We start from the raw sequence: 12,409 nt of genomic DNA on the forward strand, positions 1-12,409 counted from the left end.
AGGGGCTTTTATTTCATCCGTAAATGGTTTATGTGGAAGATCCACATTAATCCCAAGCCGGAGAAGCCAGATATATTGGCAGCTATTAACGGATGGCGGGCAAGAGGGGCCGCGTCCGCTTCTAGCTCAGCGGAGTTCAGCGACCCGCGGTCCTGGCGCTTGCGAGCCCACGGCCTGGCCTTTCTTGCCGGAATGCGGCGGCGTGTGGACTCGGGGGCGTTCGGTGGGAGAGGGAAGCCGGGCAAGAAGCATGGAAAACGTTGTACCAATACCATCCTATTTCTCCACCTTCCCAGCCTCCCCTTGGTACACGATTTTATCATTAGATCACGATTATTTTAAGAAAACTCGATAGGAAAAAGTGCCTCCAATCGGTCCTTAATATAGGCCAGTGGAGAACATGTTACACAAAGGGGTTTATGAACGAGGGACGGCCTTCAGCGCTGTGTTTTAAACACTATTATTTTTACTCGTAAACGCGGTGGAGTTACTTTGAAAAGCGCGTGCAGGGAGCGAGGGGCGCGCGCGGAGCTGGGCGCAGGCGAGAGGTGGCGGCCGGGTGCGGGCAGGGCCTGGCCTCGGTTCCCGCCCGAAGGGGTGGTGAGGCGGCCGGGCGCTGGCCACTCCCTGAGGGCAGGGCAGTTCTGCGGGGTTTAAAGACCCTCGTGTGGCTTTGGGACTGATTTAGACTTCCGAGGACCCCGCGGCGCCGGAGGGAAATGCGTACAGGCCCTTGGGCACAAAAAGGCAGCCATTTGCAACAGGCTTCTCAAACTGGCAAATTTGGTGAAAAGCTTCTGCAAGTTGGGGATTTTGGCTTGCGCCTTCGCAAGGAAGCCTCGGCTCCGGGATTTCACGCGCAGGCTCCGCAGCGCCAGTCGCATTTCCCCAGGCCAGCCTGACAACCGTGCTGCCCGGACCCCGGGGGTGGCGAGGATAAGCCCAACTCTGGCGAGCAGCCGGACACCCGGATGCATTCGGGAATGTCCATCCTCTTCGGGGTCTTGGCTGACCCAAGACTCGCTGGCAGGCCCTCTTCAAGGTCAGGACAGACCACAGCCAGGGAGGAACCGTCATGGGACGCTGCGCTCCTCAGAGCTGTTCTTGTCACTGTCCCAGAAGCCGTGCCGGCCCGAAACACCCAGGTCGGTCTGCTAGGAGCGGATCCGGCGGCCCGAAGCAGCGGCCTTGCTTCTGCCGAGTCGCTTCTCCTGAACAGGGCACAAGCTCAGTTCGTGGCGTCACGCTCAGAGTGGCCTTGAGCGCGCACCCAGGTTCTGGCGAGCTGACACTATTCCTTAAACTTACGTAGCTTTTGCTGTGTTATTATTACTCTCTCCCGAAGCCTGCAGCCGGCACCAACAACAAACTGTTAAATCTCAAAGGGGGCGCGGTCAAAGAAAAGCTTTCCCGGACAGCGCTCCAGGAGAAAGCTAAATTGTATCAAAGCGCGGGGACTTCAAGCCTGGCATCCTGGGCTGGGGCACTACCCAAAAGTCGAGCAAAGGATGAGGCGCCCCGACCTTGATTAAGGACCAGCAGCAGTTCGCTTTCTGGTCATTTTCTAGCCGCTTCCTGGGCCACCCCTACGGGAAAGTTGAGTGTAGAGTTATCCATTTACTCCTGTGTGGATTGATGTTTTTTCCATTTTCTATCCCCCTCTCTCTACCTTACCATCAGATATTCTTAAAGCCTGCATCTTTTTTTTTTTTTTAATAAACATAAGGAGGATAAGAGAAATGACCGTTTAGTATTTTTTCCCTTAAAAATTCCCAGCAGCAAGATCGCCTTGCAGACTTGAGGACATATACAAACAACTCCTAGCTATAAACTTAGTTATGTCGTAGAGCTCTGTCAGCTTGTTTATAAATATGCGTCTTAAGAGCCCTAAATTCCCTGAAAAACATTCGGTGTCCTTTAAATGAAAGACATATGATACAAGCCCTAGAGTACTTGTATACCAATAAAGTTTCAGCTCCTAGAAGAAACTACAAGGAGGCCAAGGAGGACAGCTGCCTAGTAGGGCCTTCCCACCCCTTACCTCAGACCCAAGTTTGATGGTGGTGGTTGAAGGAATGGGTGCAAGGTGTCATCAACCCCACATAACATCCCTGGAACCTCCTGGAAATGAAAATCTATTACAAAGAATCCTGTGCGTTTGGGGACATGTAACCACATGTGCATATAACAGAAGGAACAGCTAATGGCAAACTCCCATAAGGAATGCTTAATCTGCAGTTTTTGGCAAGAAGCTGGGTCTCTGGTTGCCAAGAGCTTCATTAAACTCTTCATTTGAGAGGTTGAGATGGAGTTTATGGTAGTGACTTAGTTCTAGCAAATGGAGCATTTATAATAAATTTTAAATGATGCTAATTAAAACAATGATAATTAAATTATTTCTGGAGGTCACAAGGAGGGAGCAGAAATCAGATGGGAGAAGTCTCACCTTTCCTTAGACATACCTGAGCTTCCTCTGCCTAATGCTTTGAGAATAACCTTCATGGAAAATGACCATAGCACTTTGATGAATGCTTTTAGCTACTTTATCCAGACCAATATAGCTCTTTCCTCCCAAGCAGGCTTTTAAAACCTGCTCCTAATCTTTATTCCTTACCTCAACCCTACCCAGTTCAAAACAGTCCTCATGGCCAGGGCTCCAGGGGCCAGTGTTCTAAGGAGCCATCAGCTGGCACATAAAACCCATTTTATCAAGTGAGGTTCTAATTGGGAATTTATCTGAGCAGATTCAGCCTATCACCCTCTACCACTCCTGTCTTAGTCCCACCTTTATTTCTCCTCTGAGAATACTGTTTTTCTAATCCCAGGGTTCTGCTACCCATCTTTCATGTCAATCAAAAAATGTACTGGGAATAGAGCTGCTGCCTCCTTTTCTCCTTTGCTTTACCAATGGGCAACACTTGTAGGAGGTAGTGGGTGAGAGTGGGAGTAGGGGAGGGATGGAGTTGGGGAGCCATCCATTTCTTTGAAAGCCTAACAAAATATTGGGCGCCAGAGGATTCTAGCACTTTCAGATCTCTGCATGCCATGTAGCTATTGATGCTTCTTCGCATCTCTTAATGGGAATAAGGCACAGTGAAGAGATGTGCAGAGTCAGGAAGAAAAAGGATAAGGATAAGGATTAACAAGACCTATTGCAGGTTCTAGTCTCGGCCTCTTTGAAACACTGTTTTCTCTTCATCCCCCGAGTCTGGCACCATCAGATGCTAACACAGTGGAAAGGTTCTTTTGTGAAGTGACTCTGATGCTCTGATTTGAAGTAACATCCAACATCCCTGCAAACAGTTTGTGGTTGTTGCTGTTAATAAGTGCCAACTCCCCAAACACAGATTTGGAGTGTTTTAATAAAGTTTTCTTTATTAAGTTCCCTTTAGAGTATAGAACTAGTTGAAATGTCCTCTTAAAGGACTATATTTGGCTCCCCCCACATACACATACACAAAGGTAAGTTCAAACACGTCAAGTTCAGATAAAAAATTTCCTGTCTGTCAGCTTAACTTATTATATTTTGAAAAATTTTTTCTCAAGGTCTAAAAGCTTCTTTTAAATCCCTCCTCCCCCATGAGAACATATTTTGGGAAATGAAAAATATTTGGAATACATACATCAAAGCAGCAGTTGAAGCAATGTGTAGACTACTCTAGTTCCTTTCTTTCTCATTTATTGAGAGAAACGTCACACTTATATAGTCATAGTGGGAATGTCAAGATAGGATTGCAAGAATTTTAATCTGAGCGCTTTCTTTTTGCGGGTGAGTTTGAGGCATATTGTAAGTAAAGCTAGGAAGAATGCGTGCTGAATCAGACGAACTATGCCAAATGTAGAAAAGCAAGGATCTGGAGAAGGGAGGGGAGGCTGGGTGGAGGGAAAACTCTCATGAAAAAGCACTAAAATAATTGAATGTCATGTATGTTGGCCAGAAGCCAGGTGGCCTCATGTTTGTGTGTGCTCCGCTGCTGTTTTCTTTCCCTGGCTTCATCTTCAGCCTTCCCACAGCCCTAGAGACTGAACAGATACAGAAACATATTTCGCATCGAAGCAGCTCACGAGGTTTTCATCAAGATAAATATATATATATAAAGAAATATTTAAGCTTTTCTTTAAAATAGATGTCCCAATCTGTCATCATCTACTCTAGAAAATATACCCACAGACGAATATATAACTTCGTCACATTTTTGAAGCTTCTGAATTTTAATTTTAAAAAATTACCCGAATTTCAACCAATCCTGTCGTCTTTCAAGTGTACTGTTAAAAAGCTCTCAAATATAATAGATTGTATTTATCTGTGATTTCAGTAATAATATTAAGTATTTTAGCATTTCAAAATCTCATAGGATTTTTCTAAAGCTATGCTGGCTGTTGAATTTCAACTTATTTCAGTAACAATTTTTCACATAGTTGACTTTTTCTGAGAGAGAGAAATGGATTTGACTTCTGTTATCCTAAAGGATCCAATAGAAATGTAAAAATATAACACGATTATTTCCCCCCCCCCGTGCAAATATTTTGAATGATTTAACATGTCATTAATTACATTTACTACAGACGTTTACATTTAGTATAGAGATGTAATTTACTACAAATATTAAAACTTATAATTCAATCATGATCATCTAATCACCTTTTATTTCCTGCTAATGGATATTGTCATTGCTCCCGAAAGTTCTGATTGTCATAAAATCAAAGACCGTTAAAGTTATATTTCTTTTATGACATATACCTTTAAAGTATACATAATTAAGCTAAACTGTATTAAATTCATAAACCCAGACTGTACCAGAAAATCATTCCTCTTACCTATTACACATTTTTCGCTATTTTGAGATCTGAATTGGTTCAAGTTCTATCCAATATATTTTAGATACATTTTCCTTCTGATTTACCAGATATGTCTTAAAGACAGCTTATTTTCAAAAAAGATGTTGTGCATACACATTCACGCATTGATTTTTCTCCTTCCTTAAAGAGGATCTCAGTATAGAAAGAGTCAAAATGACATGACGTATGTTTCTCATTTGTCCTGGACGTCTGCGGTCGTTAAGCAAACCCACCAAGGTATGGCCAGTAGACATGATCAAGGAGGGTCCAGCAGAGATAATCAGAACACCCTCCGGGCAGACCTGCACCCATTGTGCCCCACCCTCGCCCACGGACATCCCTTACCTCGGGGGAACAGGGTAGGGTTTGGACTCCGAGGTGGTGCGCTTAGAACGCAATTCATTCTAAGTAGTTGACAACCGTTCTTAATCTAACTTAACCTCTTTGCCATGGTGCTTTATGAATTCAACAGAAAGACACAAACACGTTTATTATATCAAGTATTATTCGGGGGAAAAGAAGTGGCGGAGGAGAGTGCCAAATTTTTTACTAGAAAAATCATTCAAGAACTTTAGAGAAAGGTAAAGATTAATGTTCTCACTTCTCCTTTCCAACTTGTCCTGCCCACCCCCAGCATTATGGATTCCTGATGTGAATTGATAAGTGAGTTTTAACTTGCAACGTGTCGTAGGTAGGGTTTCAGAACTAAAAGCTCTCTGTGGCTCCGAGAAGGAAAGCCCAGCTCGCGGGACGCCCCTGCTTGGGGTGCAGACAGGACCCGGTGCTGCCCGCGGCGCCCCAGACGCGCGGCCTTGCACCCCGGAGCTGGCGCCCGTGCACAAAGGCAGCTGCAGCTGGATCTCCAGCCCGAGCTTTCTGCGGCGAACTCGTGCAAAGGCCGTGAGCGAAGCTAACTTCCGGCGCCGTCCGAGCGCCGCGTGGCCGCGGCCGGCACCTGGTGCGCACCGCGGAGAGGGACCACCTCCCGGCGGACGGGGACCACCTCCCGGCGGGGCTGCGGGGGCCTTGCTGCGGGGCCGCGGGGGGTGCAGGCGGACTCTCTCAGTGACACCTGATTTGACCTGAAGGCGGAAAGCGAGGTCACCTACGACCTGGGCGCCGCTGTGGTTAAGGGCGCCCTCGTGGGGGAGTCTCTATTCTGAGCAAAGATAGTGGAGCCTCGTTTCTGCTGTAAACTTAGAAGACCCTCGACGACTACAGAAAGAAGTTAGTGGTTAACCCATTGGCTGCTAATATTTCATCAGCTCTGCTTTCCCTCCTTTAAAGTCTAACTCTTGGAAAAGCAACGCATTTTAAGCTTTCCATCCAAATATTGATATTGGCAGATAGATCATCCAGCCACCCCCCGGTGAGGACAGTGCCCTGTTTGTATACAGGTCGGCCATCAGAGTCCATCCGCATCACACTGCTGCAGACTTAGCGGACTTGTACCTCTTTTTGACAGTAGTGTGCGTGTGTGTGTGTGTGTGTGTGTGTGTGTGTGTGTGTGTGTGTGTGTATGTGAGAGAGAGAGAGAGAGAGAGAGAGAGAGAGCGCCTAGCGCACACCTCACTCTCCGACTTGTCCTTCAGAGTTAAGGAGCAACTCTCCTCTGGGGAAAGCCAGGTTTCGGTCTGACTGCAGGGCTTCCTAACGGGCACCTCAAGTGCCAGGAAGCCACCCAGTCTCTTCTTAAGATTTTGTTTTACAGTGAAAATTTCTTATCTTTTACTGGATTTTTGATGTCCTTTCTGTTAAACAAAGCTGGCGGGAGCCACCTCTAGCAGGGTGGCGCCGGCCACGTTCGAAGACGTCTGCTGACAAGGGGTCCTCGGGACCTCAGCGGACCACGTCACTTTCAGCTCCCCACAGATGCCCCGAACGGACCTCAGTTATAAAGTCAGAACCATTCAACATTTTCTACCTTCATAGTTTGTTCTCTGAGATCATGAGACCTCATAAACCCACAATTTATTGAGTTCAAATATAACAAGCAATTAAAATATTTACTGCTATTTTATCAAATACTTCAGCAAGTAATTTTTTTCAAGTTACCAGAAAGAAAGAAAAAACTGACTTCAAATATTTCATTTATTTTAATTTTTTTGAGATTTCAATCACTTATGCAATATAAAAATTATAATAAACTCAGTTCTTAAGAGAACTTTCATTTTTAAAGGAACTAGTTTTAGGAAAAAAATCTCTTTAATGCAGTTATTTATAGGGAATCGAAATATTTCCAATACAGTTAATTTCTAATTAGCATTAATAACATTATTTTTCATTACATTGTATTTGATTCACATGCTGGGGAGAGGGGTTTGCTGTCATTCCTTTACTACATAAAGAATTGTCAATAATTGAATTGTATTAAATGAAATCTAGTAACTGAGTATTCTCTTTGGAGGAGAATGCCCTTTGATCTGGCACTCTTTCTAATGTTACTATAACTGGATACTGTCTTAGAGTTTAAAAAGAAATTTAAACCTTGGTAAAATGAATGAAAAAAAAAACTTTATTAATGTAATTTTTATTAAAATAGATCTATGGACAATGTCTCATTTGAGCTATATAAGCTTCTTTGGGCATCTCTAACTGCTGGATCACAGCAGTCAGTCTGTTACAATTTTAAAAGATTTTTGTGACTTGGGAGACTGGGGTCCTACTCCTAGTTCTGTTGTTAACACATCAGTCTGTATAACCTAAAACAAACAGTTTCCTATTAGGATCTCATCTTTTCAAAAAATATTCTCATTGTAAGCAATGTGTTGAAAAAAGATTAGATTGAGGCAAACTGTATAGAATATAAAGGTTTTCATACACATCTTTTCACTCTAGAGGTGAACATTGTGGAATGCTGTAAAAAAAATTTTTTTAATTTCTTCAAGTATTATCCATTAAAAGTGGACCTTAATTCTATTTGATATTTTCACCAAATACTTAAGTATGAAACTGTACTTACAACGTTTTACAAAGTATGCATTCTTAGGGGAGCTAAATAAAGCTTAAAATAGAAGAAAAAATTGAGAGGCAACTATTTCTGGAGAAGGTAGTATGATAGAATGAAACCAGTGGAGACAAACATTAAAAGGAAGCAGTCACACATCAAGAAAGATCAGATCCTCTACATACTGTATTGTAGCAGAAATCAAGGGTACGGAAGAGTGCTCTGGAAACAATGTTCACTGAGAGAAATTAATAACTTAGAAGTTTTCCAGTGTACAGTGGGTGAGTCAAAAAAGATTTGGAAACCATGTCATGCAAACAATGGTTTAAAAAATTAGTAATTATTTGCTAAGAAAAGATATGCAGGAGAGTGATTAAACTTAGCCTTAGTGGTGGAAATAGATGGATTGGCTTAAAGTAGAATACAGTTTTATTATTTTTTTTTTAAATGTAAAAAGTAAGCTCTCTAACAATCAAAGTGGGCTGATTCACAAAGCTGCATGGTACCAGCCAAGAGATGTTATAGAAGAAAATGTGGTGTGCAACTCTCTCCCAAATCAAAAGCTTGCCAATGATGTCCTTAATGCTTACAGTAACATTATATCTCTGAAGCTTCCTTTACACACAAAAATGTACTATTAATTTCCAAGCTAGGATTAATTTTCTCAACATAGAAAAAAATGACCTTTTATCATATTTCACCTCAATTATAATACCTGAAATTAAAGACTACATTTAGAAAGCAAGCATTTTCTGTCAAATAACCATAGCATCATTCTGATCCGCTCATATTTTTATTATCTAGATGACCCTTTTTATTACCTATAAATGGCAAGTTTGGCTAACTGGTTACACACAAATGTTTTGAAAATGTACATTTGTGCACATCTATTTCATCTAAAACATTAAAAGTGTAGTAATTAGATTAGATCCAGGCTCACAAGGTTTGAGCTCATCTCTGCCTACCACCTGCTGGCTGTATGATGCTGAGAAAGTTCTGTGACCATTCTATAGTTTAGTATCATCTTCTGTAAAACGGGGCTCCAAATACTACATATATCAAAGGATGGGGGTAAATATAAGGAGAGTTCATGTGTCTAAAGCATTGAGAGACAGTGCCTGGACATATGATAAGCACTATTTATTAACTGTTATTATGAATTTTAAAACTTAGAAAGGCAAAGGATTTTAATAAAGATTATGGACATAGTAAAAAGAAACTACTGTAATAGCACTATGAAACAAAAATTCACTTTAAATTTAAAAAATAAACAATTTAAGAAAATGTAGAATTATAATTATTTAAGAATAAAAAGGGAGAAAAGATAACATATGAGGAACAATCTCCATGCAGATTCTATGTCTTGAGGTATATGTACTAGTTTAAGGTAAGTGTGCTCACCCCGAACCACTATTGTGAGGCTCTTATATATTACCCCTAACACTTTAAAATAATTTAAAAATTTTTTGACTATTTTTGTAACTTGGGACATTGGGGTCCAACTTCCAGCTCTGTTATTAATACATAAATCTTTATAACCTAAAACAAATACAGTTCTCTATTAAACTCTCAACATCTCATTAGAATATTCTAATTTTAAGCAATGTATTGAAAAAGACTATATTGGAGTTATTAGAAATATAATTCTTATCAATTAAACTATGCAGTCTCTAAGAGGCTGCTATGGACTAACTATTGGAGTTCCCTCAAATTTATATGCTGGACTAGTCCCTGGTGTGATGTCCTTTGGAGGTGGGGTCTTCAGGAAGTAATCAGGATGACATACCATCATGGGGGTAGGGCCCTCCTGGTGAGATGAATGCTCCCATAAATGGGAGAAGCAACATGATGTCTCTCTCTACCATGTGAGGACAAGGCAAGAAGACTGCCACCTGTAAACCAGAAAGAGGGCCCTCACTAAAATCCTGACTATTGCTGGACCTTGATCTTGGAATTCAAGCCTCCAGAACTGTGAGAAATTGTCTTTAAGTCACCTTGTTTTGGTATTTTCTTAGAACAGCTTAAGCAGACAAAGAATGAGGCCTTCCAATTTTTCTATTCTGATATACTCAAGTACATAATATTAGATGTGTGCTTTTTACAGTCATTACTAGATTTAGAGGACTCAGCATTGTGCCCCTGAAGGCCTCATGGAACTTATTCCCAGTGAAGTTGAACAGCTTGTTCTGAAAATCAATGTCAGTATCAATAGTCTTTTGAAGAAAGCATTTACAAAGAGATCAGCCACTGTCTATACTTGGAAATAGTTTCCCTCAGATTTAAGAAGCATCAGCATGTATAAATCAATTTTCAACAGACTGCAAGGCTAATGCCTCTGTCATTTCAACTTTTTACACATCTAACATTATTTCAAATTTGAATTAAATCAATATTTTCCCCTAATCTTGTGGGTTTTTTATTTTGACATTATCCCCATAATTATTGGTAATAATGTTATCTGAGAATCCTATCACCTTTTTATTTTTGAAACCATCATGTAGCAATTTTCAACCCAGAGAACACACATGTAATGTAAAATCTATAGGCTGGTTAGATAGATCTCAGTGTATTTTATCCAATCCTACTTGCCAATCACATTTCCTACTAATTCCTGGTCTCTTCAGACATGCTTTCTTAGGTCTGTCCAATAATCGAGTCCCTGGATTGTTCTATTCTCCACTCCCTGGCCGTGTCACTGTTATCTGTCTCTAGGTACTGACCCAGGCTGTGGTCTTGGCCTAATATGCTTTTCTTAACATCACCTCATCTTTCAAGATCAGTGAAGTAGAATATGAAAACATCCTTTCCCTGTCCATTCCCATTTGAAATTAATCCTTTTCATGCCCCAAACAGTTTTTAAATCCCCTTTAGGAAACTAAAGTAAGAGTTTTTGTGGGGGTTTTTTTGTTTTGTTTTGTTTTGTTTTGGTTTTTGTATTTTTCCGAAGTTGGAAACGAGGAGGCAGTCAGACAGACTCCCGCATGCGCCCGACTGGGATCCACCTGGGATGCCCACCAGGGGGCGATGCTTTGCCCATCTGGGGCATCGCTCTGCCGCAATCAGAGCCATTCTAGTGCCTGAGGCAGAGGCCACAGAGCCATCCTCAGCGCCCGGGCAAACTTTGCTCCAATGGAGCCTTGGCTGCAGGAGGGGAAGAGAGAGACAGAGAGGAAGGAGGGGGGGAGGGGTGGAGAAGCAGATAGGCGCTTCTCCTGTGTGCCCTGGCCAGGAATCGAACCCGGGACTCCTGCACGCCAGGCCGATGCTCTACCACTGAGCCAACCTGCCAGGGCCAAGTAAGAGTTTCTTACAGTGTTGTTTACTAGGTCTAAGTTAATACTCACCTTTTAAAATGAGTTTATGGTTATTTAGGTAATAAATTCTTTGTTCTCAAAAAAGATAGAATAAACATAAAGAAATCAAATCAAGAGATGGATATCCTTTTGTCTCTCTGGAGAAAAACCAAGCCAATATTTTCCTTTGAAGGAGAAGGATGAGAAAGAAACGGAGATTGTGAGTCAGTCTAGTCAATTGCCTGGCATCCGTTTTGGGACCTGGTCTGTGGAATTTTATTTATTTTTTAACAGAGAAGCAGGGAGAGACAAACAGATGGGAACACTGAGCTGCTCCTGTTATGTGCCCTTACTGGGGATCAAACCAACCTCCGCACCTTCGGACAACGGTCCAACCAACTGAGCTATTGGCTGGGGCTTGATTATTTATTTATTAATTGATTTGTAGAGAGCTAGAGAGAAGAAGGGAGAGAAAGGGGAGGGCAAAGAGACACATTCATTTGTTATTCCACTTAATTGTGCATTAATTAGTTGCTTCCACTGTGTGCTCTGACTGGGGATCAAACCCACAACCTTGTCGTTTCTGGAGGACGCTCTAACATACTGAGCTAATATTTGTGGGTCTATTTTGGACTATAAAGCAATGCCCACAGAGTTCTGGTGCTGAATTTTAGTCTGTTTTTTCTAGAAATATATCTTTTCCTTGTCCATGTGGAAAATTAAGTGAATGTCTTATTAGAAATGTATGTTTTTTATAATTCCGAAGTATTCTGCACAGTTTCAGTGAAGTATGCTCAATATGTATGTATTTGAAGCATTGAATTCCACTGCCATTTCAAGGCAACTCTAGAGAATCTATTTTAAAGATCTTTTAAAAACACTTTTCTATCCTCTCATGGAAGTGCTTCCTAAATAAGGTTTGCAGAATTGATTCAATTTTTGGTTTAATTTTGGAAAATTGTTTTGGAAAGGGTTCTTATTAAGTGCTTATGATACCCAAGGTACCGAGCCAGGGGCTTTACATATACTTTGTTGATCTCCTAGCATTCTATGGTTACAAGTTTAATTTAATGATAAGCAAACAGGCTCATAGAATTTGCTACTTGTCAATAAGGGTATGTCAGTGAAGGTTAGAACACAGAATAATTAGATTACAGAAAGCATGATTTTTTCACTTTCTTCCATATGCATCATATCAAAATATGTGCTGAGCAGAACGAAATTCTTTGCTGATTTCTTATTTCCTTCTATGTGTTATATTGACTTATTCTAAGCACTGGTTTAATTCTAAAGTTAATAGAAAGTACATGGTTAGACCAATCCTAAATAA

The 12,409-nt window shown here is 41.4% G+C and overlaps 1 protein-coding gene across 1 annotated transcript in view; it reads right to left on the bottom strand.

The window, feature by feature from the left end:
• Positions 1–12,409, bottom strand: part of LRRIQ1 (leucine rich repeats and IQ motif containing 1) — a 257,738-nt gene that overhangs the window by 3,670 nt on the left and 241,659 nt on the right. The window lies entirely within an intron of this gene.

This window comes from Saccopteryx leptura, chromosome 2 (assembly GCF_036850995.1).
Source record: "Saccopteryx leptura isolate mSacLep1 chromosome 2, mSacLep1_pri_phased_curated, whole genome shotgun sequence".
NCBI lineage: Eukaryota > Metazoa > Chordata > Mammalia > Chiroptera > Emballonuridae > Saccopteryx > Saccopteryx leptura.